This window comes from Mesoplodon densirostris, chromosome 4 (genome assembly GCF_025265405.1).
Source record: "Mesoplodon densirostris isolate mMesDen1 chromosome 4, mMesDen1 primary haplotype, whole genome shotgun sequence".
NCBI classification, from domain to species: domain Eukaryota; kingdom Metazoa; phylum Chordata; class Mammalia; order Artiodactyla; family Ziphiidae; genus Mesoplodon; species Mesoplodon densirostris.
Genome location: NC_082664.1, coordinates 163,853,285 through 163,877,177, shown reverse-complemented (window position 1 = coordinate 163,877,177; position 23,893 = coordinate 163,853,285). Strand labels below are relative to the sequence as shown.

The following is a 23,893-nucleotide window of genomic DNA, read 5'->3' as shown; positions in this document are numbered from 1 at the left end:
TGTGTGTGTGTGTGTGTGTGTGTGTGTCTGTGTGTGTGTGTGTGTGTGTGTGTGTCTGTGTGTGTTTCTTGTCTGGGAGCAGCTTGATGACCTGGAATGCTTTCCCTGGGAGTAAAGCATGGATAAACTGAAAAGTCTGTTTTCGAGAACAAAGGTCACAAGCTGGTGGACCACAAGTCAAATCCAGTGTAGACAATGTTACGGAATTAGCTGCCGATGTTTAGGTTTTGCATCCAGTCTGGATTCCTGGTTCTCCTGGGAAACTGGAAAAATATGAGGCAGAGGCCCCACACACCACTTTTGCCTGAACCGCCTGGGCTGCCTTCCCACAGAAGCAGCTGCGAGCCCTCAGCTTTGCTGCAGGCCTCACCCAACCCTGCTGTGCACCCAGACTGCTGCTGCTGGCCACTCGCTTCCAGGCAGGATGGTCTGCTGTGCAGCCACACGGTAAACTGGTTATCACAGGACTCATGAAAACAGTGTCAGTCTGAGCTTAAAACAAGCATGAGCCCACTTCAAGGGGCACTTCTGGAGGAGCTGTGTGCCCCACGGAATGGACCAGAACCAGCAGAGGCAATGGGGCAGGGGCAGGGACAGGAAAGGCGCCCAGTCCTTCTGTGTTTGGAAGACATTCAAGCTGACGAGGTTCCAGGACCACGTTTCGGAGAGTCAGCCTGAGTTGAGGAGAAGCCTGCATGCTGGATGGTCACGGTCCCCAAGGGCCAGTGCCCCCTTCAAAGTAGATACAACTGTTCATGCCAATCCCGGTCCCTTCCCAGGTATCATCTTCTTCCACTGAGGAACCATTTCGCTCCACCTAGCATCCCTTCATTGTGTCATTTATTAATTTTCTCACCTTTGCTTAAAAGCTTAACTTCAAGTGCTCTGAGGATGCTGGGTTCTTGTCCCCTTCCCACAGTTCCACAGAAATGAAGGTAGTGCTTATGTTTTAGGACTAGTATTAAAAGTGCCAGGATGACTGAGCTCTGAGTTTAAACCTTCTTTCTCACTTAACATCTGTCTACAAAGTGGCCTTCTCAAAATTATCAGGACACATCTGCTAACGTACACATGTGGGACTGACTAGGACCTATGTCAACTCTTTGAAATAGAAAACCCTGGTACCCAGTAACAATGTTCTATCCAAAGAATTCAGACACTACTTAGATATGCTTTGTTTTGATATATTTTTTTCCCATCAAAAAGGATCTGTACAGGAACAACATACTATCAGTCAGGCAATGGTAAGGAAGAAGTCTATAAAAGGGTAGCGGCTAGAGTGTGACTCAGATGTAACAGTGTAAAGAGGAGTCAATAAAGACCGAACCTTGGAGAGGAAATCCAAATCAAGTGAGGGAGCCCCCAAGCGAGATGGTATCTGGGAAAGAACGCTGCAGGCCAAGGGAAGAGCGTGTGCAAAGGCCCTGGGGCAGAGACATGCTTTAGGTGTCTGCAGAACAGCAAGGCGGCCAGTGTGCCAGAGCGGTAAGAGCCGAGAGTGACTTACTGGTAAAGTCCTATGGGAAGAAGAGAACACTTAGAGTGGGGAGTAAGAAAATGAATTAGGTTATGGACACACACAGGTAGGCAGAGCTCAAAAGCAAATGAAGAGTTGACCTTCAGTGGGCAGTTGAAAAATACAACTGGATGTCCGAAAAGGCAGGGGCTGAAGATGTCACCAGAGGTCACTGGCCTTTCGGAATTAAACGAAATCCGGGCTGACTCATCCAGAAAGGTAACAGCAACGGCAGCTCCCACTTCTTCCCTCTGTGCCAGGAAATGTGCTACAGTTTTACAAACACGTTATCTCACTTAATCTCCACAATGGCTCTTTGAGATGAGCACTTAATTATTCCGTTTTACCAATGAAGAAACAGAGCCCCAAGCAGTAAACTAATTCAAGCTCACAAATAAAGGAAGCTGCAAAGCCAGATTCAAACCCAGATGGCATGGCTCCAGATTCTGTGCCCTTAAATCACCACTGTTGATGGTAAAAAGGACTCTTTTTATTTTCCACCCACTGGAAATTAGGAGATAACTTGATTCGTCTGGACTTAAAGTTTTTACTCCCCATCACATAACCCATCCGGATGTGGATTTGCATCACTGTTTTAATTTTGCTCATCATGAAATCCTAGGGTTGGAAAGAAAAGGCTTGGCCCCAACTACATTTCAGTTGAACCCGGGTTTTCATTCTTTGATTGTGGACCCTCAGAGAAGGAGATTACAAAACTGTCATCAGGAATCTGTTGCAGCGTCTCAGGGTCCACAGTCCTAAGTCACCTGTGTCTGCCACACGCCACACAGCCAGTCTAGACACAAAGACACACACCGATGCTAAGGTTCTGAATATCCTATCATTTCCCCATGAGACTCCCATACTTATCAACCCCAAAGAGCATTACTGGAAAATGCACTGTCACTTGCGTTTAACGATTTTTTTCCCTTAGTACATTTGGTGAATTTTTTTCTTAGCTCAAGGTAATTTCTTATCGCTCATATTCCTGGTAAATATGTTAAGTTCATGAGGTCAACCTCATCAAATATGTTGTATGAAGCTTCCTGGAAGCTGAAACGCAGATTTTTAAAAATTTATCCAAAGATTCTAAAATTTCATCATCCAAAGGATTATAGTAGTTTATAGCACATGGCAAAAGATGAGCAAATAAGCTAGAAATACTAGAATAAACCCTTTAAAAATTTACTTTCCTCCAACTTGACATAATTTATGGAACTTTAAACACGTTATGATACGAACAGTAGTCAAGATCAGTAATAATTGGACCAATGCTGCAGGCCAAATGCTAAGAGGAAAAGGGTGATATGGTCCATATTTCTCTATCTAAATATTTCTCATGCTTTGCTGAATAAAATAAAAGCAGGCTGAACAACTATGAAGAGCACAACCCGAATTTCTCACATTTCAGGAGAGGATAAATTCAGGGGTTATTAAATTTCACTCATCCAAATTTTAAAATACTTGATAATCTGTTAGCCTTCTAATCCCGTATCACATCCTAGAAGAGGTTTTTTTTTTTTTTTTTTTTTTTTTTTTAATCTTTGGGACAACCAAACTACATTCATGTGAATCTACCACTTGTTCTCTATTCATTGACTATTCGTTGGACTTCTACTAAGGACCAGTTATTGGAGCCCACGATCTGGAAGCACCAGCCACCACCATAACACATAAACATATACCAGGGGCAGTTTTTAATGTGTCGAGTGTTTTATATCATTTATCTCGGGTAATTATGATGACCCTTTGAGAAAAGTACGGCTATGATTCCCATTTTACAGATGAGCCAAGTGAAGTTCACAGAGGTCACATAACTTGAGCGTCATACTTAGTTCAAGGTGAAATGAGGTCTCAAGCTCAGGTTTATCTGATTCAAAAGCCTGTGCTTAAAAAAAATTTTTTTTTAACAATCTGAATTATTATTTTCAAACTTTAAAAAATTTTTTTGAGGCTGGAAAATTTCAAACAGATATGACAAGAAACACACCACTGTTATAAACCTTCATGTACAGTTCCCTAGGTTCAACACTTTCGATGCATCTGCCATGGAGGTACTGTGAAGGACCTCTTAACCGTCATTTGTCTTTTATCAATACGTGAGCCTGGATCTGATCACTAAATACATACCCACAGTGTCATTATCTCACCTAAAAATTAATAGTAATTTCTTATCATCATGAAATATTCAGTCACTGTTCAAATTTCCCCAACTGGATTATAAAAGATTTTAACAGTTTGTTTGAATAACGTCCAAATAATAAAGTCCATAAACTGCAATTGGTTGATATGTCTCAGAAGTGTGTTTTACTTTCTTTTTTTTTTTAACATCTTTATTGGAGTATATAATTGCTTTACAATGGTGGGTTAGTTTCTGCTTTATAACAAAGTGAATCAGTTATACATATACATATATCTCCACATCTCTTCCCTCTTGAATCTCCCTCCCTCGCACCCTCCCTATCCCACCCCTCTAGGTGGTCACAAAGCACCAAGCTGATCTCCCTGTGCTATGTGGCTGCTTCCCACTAGCTATCGGTTTTACATTTGGTAGTGTATATATGTCCATGCCACTCTCTCACTTTGTCCTAGCTTACCCTTCCCCCTCCCCTGTGTCCTCAAGTCCATTCTCTAGTAGGTCTGCGTCTTTATTCAGTTCTTCATGACCATTTTTTTTTTTTTTTTTTAGATTCCATATATGTGTTAGCATATGGTATTTATTTTTCTCCTTCTGACTCACTTCACTCTGTATGACAGACTCTAGGTCCATCCACCTCACTACAAGCTTGTGCTTTTAAAAAGCACTAGGCTCTAAAGCCTGTTGTAAAGGTTAATAAAAATAGACCCAAAAAATGTATTCACTAGAAGCTTATACAATGTCACGGGAACAGAAGAAAGGAAAAATTTAGCTCTGGAAGTACAGGAAGCCATCAGGGGAACATTATATCTGAATTGAATCTTGAATGACGAGCAGAAGCTCAAAGACGGAAGCATGATGTGGGATTGGCTGCGACAAGATGTGGAGTTTTCAAATTCTGATAAATGGTTTTGTGTAGCCAGGTGAAGAGTGTATGCAAGTTGCCAACTAAGCCGTTGGAAAAAGGTAGGTTGGAGCTTCATTGTGAAGTGCCCTTCAGACATGCTAAGAAGGTGAAACTTCATCCAGTCAGCAAGGGGGAGGCAATGGAGAATTTTGAGTAGGGAGTGACATGCTGGCACCGGGTTTTAGTTTAGAGGCAGGGAGGGTGGTTGAAGAGATTTCTGCAATCGTGCAAGGGAGAGGTGGCCTGTCCACGCATGATGGATAGAAGGGGACTGACTTTTTAACATGTGTTTATTAGGAAGAAAAAACTGATAGAACTGAGGGTTTTATGAGCTGTGGGGAGTGAGGGAGAAAAAGGTGTTAAGCATGATTCTGATGCATTGCTTGGGTGATTTTTATAAGAGCTCTGGGGAGAAATAAATTCAGAGGGGAGTTCTACTTTACATGGGATTTGGCTGTCTGTGGAACAAATAGGTAGAGATTTCCCATAGAAAATTACTGAAATTCAAGAAAAAAGTGGGGCTTGCGATAAAGGTTGGGAAATACCCACAGTATGGACGATGTCTAAAGCCACAAGCATGGCTGAAGTTGGGACTGGACGGGAAATCGGGCCCAGAGTTTCAGAGACAAGTAGCAAACATCCCCCACAGAACTTAAGGGCAACTGCTTCTGATGCTAGAAGGAAAATCTATGTATTTCAAAACCTTAAGACTCTTTAGTTAAAAATAAGGCACGCGGAAGGAGTCAGAGAAAGTTTAACTTTGCCAAAAAAATCAACAGCACATGCCTTTGTTTTATCTTCACGACAGCAAAACTTGTTTATACAGGGAAAGTAAAGTTACTTCAGGAACCGAGGTTTGCTGAGATATTTAAAAATTCTTACTTACCTCATACCCCCAAAAAGAACCAGTTAATGCCTTTTTCTTCCAATCAATGATTTTAAAACTGGCATATTGGGGGAAATATCTTGAAATCTACTGAGGGTCTATTTTTGTCATGGACTGGAAAAGCTTTAGTAAACAACCATGGCTATTTTTATGAATTTATTTCTGCTTCTGCAGTGGAGTCACTGGATTATAGCCTGATCTAATAGCGAGCGTCAAACCTTCAAAGTCAGAAACTTCAGTGCGGTAAATAAAACCGAAGGAGGCCCAGTTCTTTCTACTCCTCCACTCAAAACCAGAGTAGCGCTATCAATAATCCTACCATTATAATTAGTTCAATAAAGGGCCCCGCTGCTTCTGTGTGGAAGCAAAAACACTTTTTCAAAAATACATTTATTAAATCCGACTATCACTTTATTAGGGGCGTTTGATGTTTTCTCCCAGGAAAAAGGAGATATATATATATATATATATATATATATGCTATAAAATCAGGACACGTCAGCAATCATGATTATTTTCCTGTCATTATCCAAATTGTCAACGAAAGGAAAGATCATTATGACCCCATATAAGATAGAAAGAATGGAGCAATAAACTAGATTCATTTCCCACAGGATGATATTAAAGCAAAATTATTCCAGGCCGGGGAGACATGATGCTTGGTATGTAGAGGCTGGAAGTTTTTCTCGCGTGTCACAGTGGTAAAAATATACCAGTCAGCCAACTGGAAAGGGTGAATCCTTGCTATGTAGACAGCACAGCTGATTTTCTACAAAGCAGTTTACATTATGATGTTGCCAACATCTGACCAGGCCTGAATTAGCAGAGAAAGCCGCGCATTTCATTCCCGAGGCTGTCACTGTCTCTGACCCGGAAACGCTCTCCTGTTTTGGGGTCTGTGACACACGCTGTCTTGGAACCCCACCCCTGCCCCCGACCTCTTGGGCTCCTCCTTCTCTGTCTCCCGTGCAGGCTCATCTTCCTCTCACCAGCCTTTGGGCAACCTCATTACATGCACGTCTGAAATGATTCCTGTGCACACACAGCCACAATCTGCATCTTCACCCAGGCCTTTCCTGTGACATTCAGGTCTGGACATCCAGTCTTTGATGTGCCATCTCCACTTGGACGTCTCCAAGTATTGCTACTTTCTCCGTGTACCTAAAACCTAACCCTCCTGATCTTTCCCCCAAAGCGACTAGCTCTCCACCTGGCTACCACCACCTTTCATTCAAGTACACAAGACACCCTGGGGCCAACATCCATGCCTCCCTCTCTCACCCTCCACCCACAATCCAGCACGGTGCTGTATGGATTTCCCCTTCTAAGTGTCTCTCAAATGTCCAATTAAAAGAAATGCAAGATTCAGAAATAAAATAGTGTAGAAACGGTAACAGTCTCACAATCAAACTAGACAGCACCAAAGGTATTCAGTGGCGCCAAGTGCCTTCTTTTTGCCAGGTTTTCCAACACTTCGCCATCTACATCCTAATGTGGATTTTGTTCCATTTAACGAAACCTTCCATTTCCCAGAAGGAAGAGAAGAAAACCAGACAGCTGGTATCTGACACCCCTCATTTCAACCAACACAGAAAGAAAGTTGGCTTTTTCTGGCCCCTTAAGGGTGCTGGTCACCGGGTTTGAATGGCTCTGCATGCTGGCAACTCTTCTCTGCTCCAAAAAGGTCTCATGCTATAAAATGCCACGGAACCTCTTTCTGGGCAGGAAAACCCTGTACATTATTTCATTTGTGGATTTAGATTTAATGTTTAACTGATGGTGGCGTGTGAAGAATGGAAGGTGGGGTTGAGTGTCATCTTTCCTTGCCAGTATAAGGATGAATTTCACAGACTTTGGAAAGTTCCCTTCTTCTAGACAGTATAATCCACCTTGATTTATTAGCAACTCCAATCTAGCCCTGCACAAAGAAAGCCCCATGTCACTTAGGAATAACGTGTCGACGTCTTATGAATGGAGAAGAAGAGAGAAGATTTACTACAATTAGCATCACCCTCATATGAGAGTCCCCAGCACCAACTTTTTGACCCTGGGCCATTCTGCATTGTAAATATACATTGTGTACTGAAAAAAGTAGGAACACAGAGTTCCCATAACAGGCTGTGTAACATATAATAAACTCAGAATTCTACCACTGAAAATGGTATCAACCTACCATTTATAAGAAAGACTGTCATTTACACAGCAGTGAAGAGAAATAAGATATTCCACGAAGAAAAGCCAAATATATAGGGATAATAACACAGGACTGTGTTGAGAAATAATCTTCCCTAATCATGAGTAACAGCAACTACAAAATTTCAGTAAAATTTAATTGAATACATTGGTGTTAACTCTCTCACTACTACCCAAAAGCAGAAAGAGAAGGAAATCTGGAATCTTACGCCCATAAGCTAGTCCTCTTTTTAAAATTTGTCTCTGAAATGTATTTGTCTTCAGCAGAAACCTAGTAAAGAGCCAACGAAGAGAAGAAAAAAAAAAAAAAACTGACCCTAAGATAATTTTAAATGAGTAATAAAATCTGGAGGAAAGCCATGGCAGAATTTATTGAAAAGCAGGTTTTTCTCCTTCAAAAATATTATTAAAAAATATGAATGTTTTGGGGACTTATTGCCAAGTATACTGTGTAAGCTCTCTGCTCCTCAGATACACCACACTGTCCAGTGTGATGGATGGGGGCTCTTCATCGTTTTTACTGAACAGCAGAGCTGCCTGGGCTCCATCCTGCTGCTTGGAAAGGTGAGGGTATTCATTTCCTCATCAGGGCACACCTCACACAGTCCTCGGTTTTTCACACAGTTCCTTCCGACTAACACACACCTGCAGGTCCTATGAGATGGGACGGCTGGTGGTAAAGAGCTGTCACATTGTCGGCAGGAGGACGGTCCGAATTCTCTAGCCTAACTTTCACCTGAAGTCATCCTGGTGTTTCACCTAGTACAACCCTATTTACAATTCTGTCCGTTATCTGCATTTTAAACAGAAACCAACCTCACATATTCCCTTCCTGGACTGTTCTCTAACCAGGGGGATGAAAACAGGTGTGGGCAACCTGTCTGCTCTCACCCCTGGCCAGGCAGAGTCCAGCCTCAGACAAATCAGCTGTCCATCAGTTCAAAGGGATTAACCACTGATGAGTAGACAGACGCCCCCAACCACAGAAGAGAAAGATCCAACAGACAGTTCTAAGCAGGGCCTTTCCTATTTTCACAGAGAAAACAATATACTCATTATACATATTTGTACCTATAATGAACTGTCTTAAATAGAAAAAAAATTGATGAGAGAGAATCATTATAACAGTCTCCTTTCTAAAGGGCTAGAGGGGGCTTTCAGTGTTTGTCATTTCCTTATTCACTCTCTTCCTCATCTATTTTTTTCTCTCTTCTCTCCTGAGTCCACTCCCCGCCCTTCCTCTGTAATTCTTTTTTTCAAGGCTTGCTTCTTCATTTCTCTCCAGGACACTGGGGCCTGAGCTTAAGTCCAAATGCTGACCCCGGGTGTGAAGCGGGCAGAGCAGAAGGAATAATCAGACACATCCCTCTATTTGCTAAGTGGAGCCAGAGGCAAGAGCACCCTGGATGCTGACGCTTAACATTAAGAAAAGGCAATGCTTCCAAGGGCCTGTCTCCGTCCACAGCAAAGGCCATTTTACTCACCAGCTTCTTTATCACAGTCCTACTTGGTGGTCCATTCAACCTAAAATCTAGGCATGTAAAATACTCTTCGCCCTTCCAAAAGACAAAACTCGAAAGCTCCACGTTCACTGTCAAGACCTCATCACCTCTGGAGAGTGTTCACTTGAACAACTGAAGCCCAATCACTGAAGGACAACACCCAGCTTTATGTGACTTGGTGTGTTCGAATCTCATGGTAGGTGGCAGGAGGGGTGATACCCCAGAAGGCCAGAGGCTGGAAGAGAGACCCACTTGTGGTCAATTTGGGAAGGCCCATCACAGGTGATTACGGTAGCAGAGTTTATCAGTTGATCAGAGAGTGACCACTGTGGGGTGGGGGGTGGCCCTAGCAGGGGAACATAGTATCAGAAACCCCAGAGAAACCCAGGTACCCAGCAGGATCCTCGAAGCAGGAATGGAAGAACAGGACATGCTTCACGTGGGCACCTGGTCACAAAGAAGAGAGGTAGGGACAGATTTCAGAACTGAGGCTGAAGGTCCAGACAGTCAGTCAGATGACTTGAGACCTAGCCACTGAATCGGAACGCTGGACTCTTTCCAATCTCCTGGTCCCAGGGTTCAGAATCCAGTGGAACTTGTTATAGTGGGAGTCAAGAGTTTCCAGGTAAAGGAAGAGAATGAAGTAGGTCATTCTGTTGGGCATTTTCATCTTCCTAGATTTCCATCTCCTACCTACCACTCTTCTCCTAAACCTTCCCAACTAGAAATTAAAACCTTCTGACCTTTCTTCATCTCTACCAAGATTAGACACAGCACTTGAAAAGCAAAAGGCACTTCTTTATGGATCTTCAGTCAAAAAGATGACATATAAACATTTTTAAAGGCAAGTTTCCTATGTTAACAGTTCAATGAAATAATTCTCTTTATGCTCCTGATTTTTATACAATACCCATAGGCACATCATGAAAATGCATGGAAACACCAGCCCTGTTTTTGTTGGGATATTTATAGGAGATATTCTAAATCACTAAATTGCACTGGATAGAGAAATATGGAAATTGCCAAGTTCAAACTGGATCAGGAGAACTGTGCATGGAACAACAAATACTCCTCAGACCACGTGTTCCGGAACCAGTGATTAAAAACTTCATTTCACTGTTGGCTTTAAACTCCAGTAGACTGGCATGCATTTGAAGACACAAGCTACTAGGACTAAAGAAATTCAAGCAGGAGAGGAAGGATTTGGTTAGTAATAAGCTTATTTCAGACCTCTTCAGATTAAGGTCAAGTATAAAATTCTCATTAGTTTCCAGTTTATTTAGAATAGGGCTGCAGTGATTTGAAAGTCACCTCCACCATCCTGGGCTAAGAAGGAAAAGAGGGTGAGTAGGTCCTACAGGACCCAAGGGAAAGGGCTACCTGTGGCTTCCTCATTTCCAAGAGATCCTCGGTTAGAACTGCTTGGATCTCAAGTTGCTTCTGAATCCTTTTGGCCTAATTTTTTGCAAAGGGGTTCCACGGAGCCTTCAATTAGCCCAGGAACCAGACTTGTGAGATGGCAACATTTCCCCCTCTTTGACTGTTAACTGCTTTTATTTTCCATTTTATTTAAGATGCTTAATTTGTTTTTAGTGATTTATTCCTCTCTGTAATTAGATGTAGCAATTAACGAGCATCTTTTCCTTGGCAAGGTAGTTTTCCTTGAACAGAAATGGGCTTAAGTCAACGGCACAGGGGCTGCTCCTAAATACAAGGATTTGCAACAGGGAAAACCACCCACCAGGTTCCCTCTCTGGCACTTCAGGGATGCAAATGAGAGGGAAGACAAAGAAAGATGTAATTAGTAGGAGAGAGGCAACAAAATGGATATTTTAAATGCAGCATCCATTCATAACACAGCACTTCTCAAGAAAGCTGTTCTATTAAAATTACCTTGCTGGAATGCATTATTTAAGCCTTGGTTGTTTAGAGCTAGGAGTAAATGTATCTCCTCCGCATTTGGTGCATTAATGCCTTTCGCATAAATGCAGGTCAATATGAGGCTACTTATTTGTCTGTAAAATCAGATCTGATATCAGTACAAAGGCAAGAGGAGATAAAAGGGGCTGTTAATATCCAAGAGTGTGAGGGAGATGCCCAGACATACTTTTAAGACAGTATAGACTAAATATGGCAAAACGTGAAAGCACATTGTGGCTACCAAGGAAAATTTTTTTTAAATAGTTTTACTCTGCAGATCAGTTAAAAGATATGCATCCTTTTTCACCAGGGAATTTCACAAGGGGTTTCATCACTTTCCTCCGATTCTAAGTGTTGGTCTCCTGTTTTGTACGAATTTCATTTCAAAGTGTCTCCTGTCGTGATGAGTGATGATGAACGCTGACAGCCCTGCTTCTCCTGCTGGGGAGGATCACGTGTCTGCCTCTCACTCTTCTTTTCTGGTCTCCAAACAAAAATTCCAGCACTACCTCTTTCAAGTTGAAAGGCAATGAGGCCCTTCCCCCAGCAGGGAGGCTATTTCCAACTGACAATGCCTTGTCACAGTTAAAATGTGAGCAAAAGACGGAGGTTTACATGCCTCTGGTAAACCCCAGTGGCCCTGACCCTCTGCAAGGCATGGATTAAAACGTCCCTGGGCTGCATCCTGGTTACAGGTAAACCATCACAAGCGAATGGAGAAAACAAGTGGATAGTGGGGAGCTGAAATGTGGGCAAGAGCCATCACAGATGGCAACTCTGACGGTGCTGGGAGACCTCAATCCACATGACATATTCTGGAATCATGCTGCAGACAACCAGACAGTCTGCTGCTTCCTCTCTCCCCACCGCCGCCCCCCCCCCCCCCGCCGCCAAAAGCAAGGATTCTCATTTGAATTAAGTCACAAACTCTGGTCAGTAAGTCTGCATGGGTGAGTGTCCCTGTCTGCATGGGTGAGCTTCTCTTAGGGTTGAGATTCTCAAAGTTTTTGGCCCACTGGCACAGGGAGAAACTCCATTTTGCAAATGCGCTGTACCAGGAATGACAGGGCAACGTATTGGGGCCAGTGCCGATCTCGGTGCAGAATTAAGAAGAGAAACAGAAAATGAACATGAGTACCATTAAAAAGGCTAAATGCTTGATAGGAATAAATTACTGCCAAGATCAACAGCAAATCGAATCCAGTTATGACTCTACCCCAAAATATCAAAATGTAATTATACTGTTTTCACACATCATTATTTGCCATTTGGGGAAATGAGAATGGACACATTAATTAATGTCCAAAATGATATTCAATTAAAACAAGTGCAGTGTATCCTTCAAGGTCTGGCACCAGGATGCTTGCCAGCGTCCCTACTCTAGGAGTTTAGACCAGCAAGTCTCACATATGTTTATCTGATGGTTAAGTTTTATCTGCCAGGGACAGAGGCTGCCTAGTGAAGATTCAGAAACCAAATGACAGACACCCTGGCATGAACACACTGCAGGCAGCCCTATCGCACAGTGCTTGAGACGTTCTCTTTTTTACCTTAAAAAATCAATCAGCAGAATGTATTTAATACAGAGACATGGCTCTTGCTTTCCTGGTGCTTTTTCCCCCTTCCAGAGAACATGTTTTCAGGAAAAGCCTGGTTGCTATGGAAGCTTTATTGTCTCCCACTTCAGTATTTAGAAGGTTGGAAAACATTCAGTCACCTGATCTGCTAAACATCCCCAAGTTCATTATAATGAGAATCAGGAGGAGACAGACAAGGTGGTTTCAAAAAACAATGTGGCTCTTTGCCCACAAACGGGCAGCTTAGTAACCAGACTCTCCGTAACCACGCTGACCCTGACACACTTTTCTTCCTAAGCTACTCTTAGAAACGATGGCATTTTAGAAGAGTAACACAGAACCGTAGATTTCTAGGATAACAGGCGGTTTTTGTCATTGTTTTGTACTTAGCATAAAGTGAATGCTCTGGAATTCGATTCAGTCGGGCTGCTGGGTCTCCAGCAAGTTAATCTGCCATAAAGACACATTTGCATAAACAGGAGTACAAATAAAGCACTGGAATCCGCAGAGAGTTCTCCAAACTGACCTGAAAAAAAAGAAATGGCCTCCAATCTACCATTTGGACGTCCAGTCTGAGAACCGTTGGACTACCATGTGGTCAGTAGGCTCTCATCCTAATACCATTAGCAGAAATGAACTGTAACCAATTGCAAGTGGCTACTAATTGCCCATGACAATGATGGAAAATACGGACTCGACCTCAGAAGAGCTCATTTAGTCTGAGCGGTAGAGAAGGAGTCTGAGCTTACCATAATTCTATCACAGGATGACCTTATTAATAAGCCATTCTGGGGTTCTAGCTGTAAAACAGCTATCAAGAAATGAGTGGTGGGCTTCCCTGGTGGTGCAGTGGTTGGGAGTCCGCCTGCCAATGCAGGGGACGCGGGTTCATGCCCCGGTCCGGGAGGATCCCACATGCCGCGGAGCGGCTGGGCCCGTGAGCCATGGCCGCTGAGCCTGCGCGTCCGGAGCCTGTGCTCTGCAACGGGAGAGGCCACGACAGTGAGAGGCCCACATACCGCAAAAAAAAAAAAAAAAAAAAAAAAGAAATGAGTGGTAAGCTGTGACCACTGACAGTTTGGGCCAAGTGAACCTGAATCGACTGGCTGATTCGGTTGGGGGGAGAAAAAGCGCCCAGATAATGTAAGTAAAAAAGTTGTTCCCGAGTAAATTCAAAATTGCTCAGTCGTTTTGTATATGGAGATTATTATTAGCATCAGGTTTGTTTAAAAGTCGGCCTGACACATTAGAACAGTCTCACTGTGATACCCCAATTTGATGACATGAAGGTAGTGATTTGTTAAAATTATAAAGCTGGGATATGCATTGTGGCTGTTGGTTTGATTTTGTAACATCTCTGATACTGTTCTTCCTCCTCCTCCCCCCACCCCCTCCGTCCTCCACATGCCTGGTTTGTGCAGCATGTGTTTATTGAAATATTAAAATAAATTACAATTGATTCCCATGTGAATTTCACAGTGCCTTTTTTGAGGACAGAGGGACCCAGAGGTTCAAACAAATGTTGGTTGTCAGGACTTTTATTTTTATTTTATTTTATTTTTTTTTTGCTGTATGCGGGCCTCTCACTGTTGTGGCCTCTCCCGTTGCGGAGCACAGGCTCCGGATGCGCAGGCCCAGCGGCCATGGCTCACGGGCCCAGCCGCTCCGCGGCATATGGGATCCTCCCAGACCGGGGCACGAACCCATATCCCCTGCATCGGCAGGCGGACTCTCAACCACTGCGCCACCAGGGAGGCCCAAGGACTTTTAAGACTAAGCTCCAATCCCGGAAACAGTCTCTTGGAATCTGCACATTGACTAATTCCCAAACACCAAACTCTTGTCATCTGAGAAGCACCCTTTGAAGACGGAACAGGCCAAGTGTCCCATGAAATGACTGACAGCAGCATTAACTCCTCCTTCTGTCAAGGAAATGAACATACCAGTGGACGCAAAAAAAAAAAAAAAGCTACAGAAGACAATTACAAGTGACCGCATCATTTTGCATCCATTGGCATGCTAATTCCATGACAGAACAGAAAATTAAGAATGATGTCAATCAGGAAGCATGGCCTCCTGTCACACACACTGAAAGACACACAATCACACTGGGCAGCATCCAAAATGCCAGGAAATGCATCTCCTTTTTTAACGGAGAAGTGCAAAGTGAGGTCACAAGTTCAGTGATGGCTGCAAAATAAGATATGTGGGTCCCACACACATGCGCGTGTGTGCAGAGGGACATTCGTTCAGCTGTGAGGCTGAAGTATTTATTTATCAATCCAAGATGACATGGCCTGAAATTAGGGTGCAAAAGGCTGAAGCAGTATCCACAAGACCCCCTGGCAAGAGCCTGACTCTGTTTTGGTCATCATGACCACTCTGATGAACGGAGCTGAAAGCTGTGTTAATTTTTTTAAAACTTTTGAAAAAAGTTGAGGGGAAAAACTTGAAAACTGTGTGGTTAAGAAAAATGACCTAAAACTTACAAATAAGGTGGGAGGGAGTACAGCATGTCCTTAAATTGTCACAGTGGGGCACTGTTTAACAGGCCAAGGATTAGTCAATTCTCTAGAAAATATGTGTGCGGGGTTGTTTTTTTTTTTTTTGCTATTTACTATTTGACTGGAAGTTACAGTTTAATTTCTAGATTTACCTCCAGTTGAAAGGAGTACCCCAAAGCTTGTGGTTGTACTGTTGTCTAGGAAATTAATCAGTTCAATATATAATCAAGACATTTTAATCTAATATTCTTTTCTAAATGCCTTATAAACACAAAGTTCCTCAAATGCTCTTTAAACCTCCATGACCACCTTACAAGTATCCTCACTGATGAGATCAATCTTTGACCCCCATTCATTCTTCGCCTGATGGAGAATTTCATTGAGAAAGTCCTGACAGTGGTAAGCTCACTTTTGGTTATTCAGGAGAATTCTACTGCTTACCCTTCTCCATTTTTCTATGGGTTTTTCCTACAGGTTAAATTTTACAAAATGAGTTCAGAAGCTACTAGGCCAGTGCAGGGGAGACAAAACCTTTTGGCGGGGGGAGGGGTGTTGCCTCCATGTTTGGTTTAGCCTTTCCTCGAATTGCTCCCAAATCAGCAGAGAATGCTGAGCATTCTGCCGCAGACTGCGTTTCCCAAAGGTGACTGCAGTCAGAATCCCGGCCCCAGCTGCTCTTCTGCAGTGTGACCTCGCCACCTCCATCCACCGAGACTGGGAGCCCAGTTCTCTCCCCTTGAATCAGGATTTGCTTTAATGACCTTCTTGCAGCCAAGGGAATGTTTGACTTTCGAGGGGAGGCTGGAGAAGACTGTGCAGCTCTGGCCTGGTTGTACTGGAACACCCTCGACAGAAGCTCTCCTTCCCTCTCTGAACGCCTGGCAGCCACGCCAACATGTGTGGAGAGGCCAGGTATGTGCTTCGTCTCCAGCTCAGCCTGGTTTCTGAGTAACCGAATCCTACGCGTCAGATGACAAAGAATCTCTCCTTGCCCATACTCGGGCCAGGCTCCTCTGAGCCCTTCCTCGATTAGGCCTTACCCTGGCCGATAAAGGCTTGAACAAACTCTGTGGAGTGTTTCTAACAGCTCAAGACCGTGTCCCTAGGATGACCCTCCCCTCCCCCTCCCACTTAAAGTGCCCATCAGAGAAAGGTCAGGGCGGCCAAAAGAATGTGCTGTTTGTTCCAGCCAACACCTGAAGATAGGGTCTCTGTGGACACCCCGGCCTCTGGGGGAGGGTAGCAGCCTAACTTCCTTCGTGCAACTCAGCAGACCCACATGGGTTTCACGTGCACCAAAACCCTCCTTCCTGCTCGCTGTAACTTACACATCCCTAACTCTACCGACGCCCCTACCTACTCCCTCTCCATTCCCACACTCTCCGTCACTAACACGCAATGAGCTCTGTACAAATCCAAGTGAAGTTCCGTCCATGCTGAACTCTCTTTCCTACTGCAATACTGTAACACTAATTAAATGCTGTCCTGACCACTGGAACCAGTGTCCAGAGTTATCTTGACACAGACACGTGACTGAAGAAACTGGGGATGATTCCCATCCTCAGCCCAGGGTGTCACTGCCAGCCATCTGAATCTTTCCAGCTGAGGCCCCAGACACCATGGAGCAGCAACAAGCCATCGTCACTATACCCTGTCCGAATTCCCAACCCACAGATTCCCAACCACAGTGATGTGGTTGTTTTACGCCACGCAGTTTGGGATGACTTGTTATGCAGCAAGAGGTAACTGATATACCCAACAAAACCACCAGTTCTGCCTGGCTCCCCCCGCTGCTCAGGGCGTTTGTCTTCTCAGCTTATCCATCCACACAGCTGAGACACATGATCATTTTAAGAGTCGAGCTGAGCAGCAATACACACGAGGGCTCCACTCCTATGCTCTTCCTTCTCTAATGGATTCTGTCTATTGCTGAATTAATACTAATCTTTTTAACCGCAGGTTTAACCATGTCATTACCCTGCTGCTACACGCCCTTTAATAGAGCTCCAATGTGTACGGAGAAAAATCCACACTCTTTAGCCCTGCATTCAAAGTCCTCTCTCATTTGGCCTCCACTGACGCTCTGTCTTACCTCCCATTTTTCACTACTTTCACAGGGAGATGGCCACCATTTCCCCCTGGCTTTGCCCTGCTCATGCTGCTCACTCTGCCGCGGTGTCTTTTCCTCTCCACAGGCATATGGGTGTGAACTGATGCCTCCTTTAGTGCACAGCTCCGCCTCCGCCCAATGTCCTCAGCACCTGGTTACCACCTTCACCCTGGCACACCTTTCGTCTTGTACAAAAGTCTGTTTTCATATCCTGTCTCCTCTATGGGACTGCCTCATTCTTCAAGAGCAGAGAGCACGTCTGGGACATCTCTCTGTCCCAGTGCCTAATACTTGGCCTTGCACATAAAGGGCATTCAGTTTCTCTGTCATTTCTGTGACTGTATCAGAAAGACAGACTTTGCTGGCAGGAAATCGCTGAACCACTGGGTCTGGAACTTCTTCCTTAACGTTTAATAAATACGAATAAAGTACAAGGCCATGGGAAGGACCACCTCCAGATCCTCCTTGGCAAGTTCTGGGACAGCAGAACAACTTCCCTTCAGGTAAAAAGAGAAGCTGAGAGTGAAATTTTAAGTTAAGGTGCCTGGAGAAGAACAGACTTTAGCCAGTGCCATCCAGCATCTGGCTGGGTTAAAAGGCTATACGCCCCTGTTTCTGTGGGCATGTGTTGTTGTGATAGGTCAATTATTCCCACTGACTGAATAATGTGGAGTCCAATCCCATCATAAATGTGATGAGTCTCATTCCGGGCCCTGCTGAAATGCACTGGCACTTTGATAATAAAATGGACAGGTGCAGCTTGTCGTTATAGGCTAATAAAGTCATTTCCCATGTCAACAGCGATGCCTCCAGAAATGCATCATTTATGAGGGGGAGCTGGTTGCTAATGTCCTTCACCTGGGTGACTTTAGTGAGCCCTCTTCCCACCACGATTAGATACGTGTTTTTGCCCCTTGCCAAAGACCTGGGAGTTTTTAGGTTTAAGATAACCTAGTGTCACGTGCTCAAAACACTTTACCATCTGTGCACTGTCCCAACATGAAGGAAACCCCTGTCTCATCACACATACACCCTTCTATTACTATTCATTCTGCTTGGTAGCTGGCATCTGAAGAGCGTCCCTGTGGTGATAAACGCAGTCTGGGGATGTAAAGCAATTCACCCAACTCAGCAAAAATCCTGAAAACCCAATGTGAACTTCACAGATACAAGATATCATCCCCGTGCTTTCTATTTCTTCCTGGGTATTCTCCTCCAGCTCCTTCTAGAGGCTGGAACGGCACAATTATCTCTTCTCCTGTGGCCCAGTGTCTCTCAAACCCACCTCCCAGTGATACAGCGACACGCAGCCAGCCAGCATCTCCAAGAAAATCAAACACACCTAATTTTTTTTAAAGACCCAACCCGTGACAATCAGTTTCTCTTTCAGCGGCTGCTCCCCCATCTCCTGCTGCCCCTTTAAGAAGGCAGAAAACACCTTCCCCTGGAATGTGCAGAAACCCATTTTTAGATGAAATTTTATTTTGGTCTCACCACGCAGGAAGCTATTACCCGTCCGTTGTTATCTTTATGTGCATGATTAGGAATAATAGCTGATTTGTGAAGTTATCTATTATGGGAAATAATCAAGATTAATGAGCCCTGTGGCACTTGCTAAAAGCCTAGGAAGATTTATTGCTCAAGCTGGGCGACCCTCCTGTCGTGCTGTTGGTGCTGTCAGGAGTTCTTCTCACACGTGCAAACGGAGACATGGATTAATTGTGGAAGAGGAGAAAAGCTCTTTCAATGTTACCAAATACTGGGGACAGCTCAGCCCCGCCTCTTCCAATGATCCCCTTTTGTTATACATAATGATGCTGCAGTCTAGTCCCCATCCTGCTTTAGACCCAAGTAGGGAGTGTTTAGCTCATACCCTCCAGGGTGCATGGACTGTCCACTAAGAGTCCTGTCCCAAAGTCAAGATTTAGCCTAGGTGGAGGGAAAGATATGGGTGCTATGGCTGCAAATGCTCAGGGAGTTTCAATCACTTGCTCAAGCAGAGAGATGCTATTTCAATACTTTCTCCTCCGTGGACCTGCCCTACAGCTACAGGGCTGCTGCAGATGGCAAAACCATGGCTGTGGTGCCAACATACCTTTGTTCTGAATGTCTGGACTGATGCAGGACAGTTCTGTGCCCTATGCCTCTCTGGAAATGGAACAGTGATCCAGGATCCAAATGAAACTCTGGCGGTATAGCTTCTGTATGGTCCCAACTTCACAGTTAATAAGAAATTACAAAGACTGCTTCCTGACACAAGGCAGATGGGAGGCAGGGACAAAAGGCTCCCAATGACCAGATCCCATTTAGGGGAAGCAGACTGACCTGCTAAGGGCAAAGGAGTCTTTGCCTGCCAGCATCAGAATCCTACTCTGCAATGCGCACCCCTGCCCATATGTATATTCTTTGTGCCTCAATGGCCCATCTGTAAACTGGGGGAAATAACAGTACCAATATCACAAAGTGGTTTTGATGGATTAAATGAATTAATACTCATACCAGTGCTTAGGAAAACTTCATAAATGTTAGCCGTTGTTATTATTTTTAAATAACAATTTGTCAGTCAAAAGGTACTTGAGATCCCCTGGGCTAGAGATTCATGGCATTCTGATACACTGCTTCAAAACTAAGTTCCCAGATTTTTTTCCAACGGGCAGAATGAGGGTGTGATGGGTGAGCCCCAATTCAGGAGTGAAAAAGCCTAGCTTCCAGACCTAGGTCAGTCACTAACCAACAGTATGATATTGGTCTGGGCACTTTATATCTTTGGGTCTAGTTTTCCTATCGATAAAATATAGAATTGGAAAATGACCTCAAATGTCTTCAGTGATGATATTACATAAGCCTTTAGGTCCCACGCTTGGTCTTTTTGTTACTTAGGGGGAGAAACATCCCCAGGAGTAAATGTAAAATTCAATTCAATATACCTGAAATTTTATACGAATAGAAGGAAACCCTAACAAAGGTACCTTTGAATATTTCCACAGGGTATACATTTGTAGAAATTTTAACAAGTCAAAGCATCTAAAAACACACTTTGCAAAATACAGGAATAGCAAAGCGTCCCAATAGAATACTTTTAATGTGCTGGAGCTTGCATTTCCATAATGATATTAAGAGGATCATTGGGTTTACTTAAAAGCATATGTACTATCGTCTGATGACCTTAGCAGTCAGACGATAATGACCGTTCGTTGAAGGGGTTTATACTCTCTAGACCATAATTTCCATATTCTCTTGGCAGAACTTAGAAAATATTTTTTTTCCTTATATCCTTTTCCCAGAGACCTGTTAATTAATTATCAGGTAGGGTCAGAGATTTCTACACCAACAGAGAATTGGCTAGTTTTTTAAGCAATATATTGACTTTCACTTTAAAAGCCGAAATTACTGCTTGTGAACTGTACCACTTGTAAATTCAAGAGGATGATTTCTTCATTTCTCTCTCCAACCCTTGATTCTGCCTTACACTAAGCATCTTAGAGTCAGTAGGTTTACTGTATCACGGGTGAGACATCCAAGTCTCAAACCATGGAACTTTTCATAGGCCGCCACGTGCTTCAGGCCAAGAGTGGAAAGAATTTCGTTTTCAGCTTAAACTTGGAAATGTGAATAACTGGCTCGAGAGATTTGTAATCAGAAAATCGTAGCAGTTCTAGAACTGAAAGGGATCTCAGAGCTCATTGAAGTAACCGCTTCATTTTACAGATGAGAGGAGAGACAGCCAGGCAGGAAGGGTGATTTACAGTTAGTTACTCAGCCACTCATAGCAAAGTGAAACCTGGAACTCTCGTTTTGTGACTCCTAGGCCGCCATGTTTTCCACTCTGCAGGCAAACCTAGCACATCGCCTTACCCATAGCAGCCACCAATACCCTGTAGTTGAATAAACAGCTGAATGACCTGGAAATCTAGAAAAACTGGAGGGAAGAGAGTTTGGAGAGGAATGTCACCATCTGGGCCAGGTCATGAGTTCATCTCTCCCATTATTTCAACAAAAGATAGGCCCACTGGTTGCAACAGCACAGCTTTTCTTTAGGGCCCTCTGTTGGGAGGAGCTAGAGGCTGGATATCATTTTGGGGTGTGCCTTTTGGGGAGTAATTAGAGTTCTGAACTCTGAGAAAGCAATGGGGGTTAAGTGAGGGAAGGGTGGGTAAAGGGGTGGACAGGACTGGAGTCTGAAATTTGTGTTCCCCTCCTTATTCCTTTCCTCCACAGAACGCTGGCTCCAACCAGAAACAAGGAATCCAGAGTCCCAGGCCCCAGTTCACTGGAATATTGACCATTCTGTGATAAACTGGCCAAAGTCACAGGCAAATTTGAAAGTCCCTCCAGGGAAAGAAAAGTAGGGCAGGGTGGTATGCTATTGGCCCCAGAATAAAGCTTGTTTTGTGTTTCTTTTCCATCAGTTAAAAATGTATAGAAGAAAGCATGAATATTATGGGGAAATCAGAATCTAGAGAAAATATGTCAGTAAATGACCAACGTGCCCTGAAAGCCTTTCTTTCCTGAGAGATGCACACTGGAAACCCTTTAGCAACACATTTACCAGGCTGGGCAAGATAATCCATCAAGCACTTCAGAGAGGGAAGAAAAAAAAAAAATCAATCAATCAAAATACCCGTGTTCAAATTTTCATCTATTTCTAAATGAATCCTCCACGAGAAGCTTTTTTTTCCAACATGTCTATTTTTTTCTATCTCAACCTTTCTGGGTTCTGGCTAGTATTTGAACCAGTGGTGCCAAAATAGTGAAGTGGGGTCCTGATGTAGAATTTCCATCTTTCCTGGGAACAAATTCTATTGGGAATGGAAATGCTCTTATCCTAACATTTTTTAGCCAGGTGTTTAAACTCGAATTGTCCCAGGTGTGACTTAGACTGATATAAATCCAGACAGTGAAATTGGATGCTCGTTCAACTTGAATTTTCAAGTGGTACTCTTTCAATTATGATACTGAGATTGAGACATCTTGACCAGCAAACTTTCTTTTCCCTTTCCCCATTGGGTCTTTCTGCCAACCTAGTAAATAGGAAATCACTCAGTAAAAGTTATCTTCTTCAAAGCATCTTACTGTCTAGCTGATGCTATTAACATGAGACCAGGCCCCTCTATATGGAAAATCACATCTATAAGAACAAAAAGTAAATTAGTAATTCTTCACTGTGCTAAAGAATTTATTACAAGATTGGGCTTGCCCCTCCTCTAAAATCAGCCCCCTTAAATTTAAAGCATAATTTTATTTTTTAAAAGTTTGATTCCTATGAAATGGATGCTCAAGCAACATGTGAGAAGTTCAACAAACACACACCTATCTTTTTTTTTTCAAATAAATACCACACTAACTCATCTAACAAAGCCAACTTAGAAACTGAAAACAGGAGAATGCTGAAATAGACAACTATAGCCGCCTGCCTCTGGGAACTGACAGCTGGCTAGACTTAATTCTAATGACAACACACATGGATCAAATCACAGTTCAAACAATCTTCTTTTCATAAGTGAGTATTAGGACTTTGATTCCAATGAAAGGCTATCCCAGCAAAGGCTGGTCACCATTCTCCTCCACCTCTGGAGCACTGCCTTCTCCTTATCCCATGATTTAAATTAAGCACATAGATGAGGTTCCCTCTGTAAGACACAATGAAGAGGTCCTCCAATATCAGACTCAGTGCCATGCACAAATTATATTTTCAAAAAATGAGTGTTTGATGGAGAAGAAGGTAATGGTGAATACATACAGGAACGTTCATCTAATACTGGCTTTGCCTGAAATTTCAAGGGCTGTACATTTCTAGATGCCTGTGTAGGCAGTGAATCCATTTTCTTGGGGAAACTGCAAATTCCATGTTTCCTGTCTAATAGAGGAAGTAATAATGGCCACACCTCACTAAATATACATCATCATCCACTCACTAGTTCCACGAACATTTACTGAGCAATCATTATGGGTCAGAAACTGGGCACTGATTAGGAAATAATCCATTAATGATGTTAGTAGAAAGACTTGTAAATATACAGATTTATTTAAACAAAGACAGAAAAAGCAAAGGTAACTAACATGAATCGGGTCCCTACTGGGACGTTTATACATTACCCCACTTAATTCTCATAATAAGCCTATGTTATTTCTATTTTTTAGATGGTGAAATAACTTAAGTGGTTAAAGAACTTGTTAAGGTGACACTTAGTAGCAAAGCCAGCATCTGAAGTAGTGTCTGACAAGTGCAAACCCTTTTCATTTTACCTTATCAGCTCTCACAAATACAGCCAAGACATTTACAAACTGGGAGCAATTAACAGTGGTTTAACTCTTGATTATTCAGCCAGATTCATTTTTTCTTCATGTTATGAGTTGTACAAATGATGAGTAACTAATTGATCCCACAGTGATCTGGTTTTTCTTAGTAAATGCTGTTGCTGTTTGTACTGTATCATGATAATTCTGACCACACATAATGATGCAGCCAGGTGATAGCAAAAGCTGACTCGAGGGCTAAGTGACCACTTCTCATTCTATTTTGAATAGCTAAACTCCACGGATCTGCAGTCTCCCCACATTTTTGAGGGGACAGCTATACAACAACCCTCAAAGCTGGTAATATGCTAAAATCAAAGTCTGCAGACAGAATATAAAGAAAT

General features: G+C 43.2%; 1 protein-coding gene across 2 annotated transcripts in view; it reads right to left on the bottom strand.

Moving 5' to 3' along the window:
- CELF2 (CUGBP Elav-like family member 2) overlaps positions 1–23,893 on the bottom strand; it is a 524,675-nt gene that overhangs the window by 226,508 nt on the left and 274,274 nt on the right. The gene's annotated exons all lie outside the window — the stretch shown is intronic.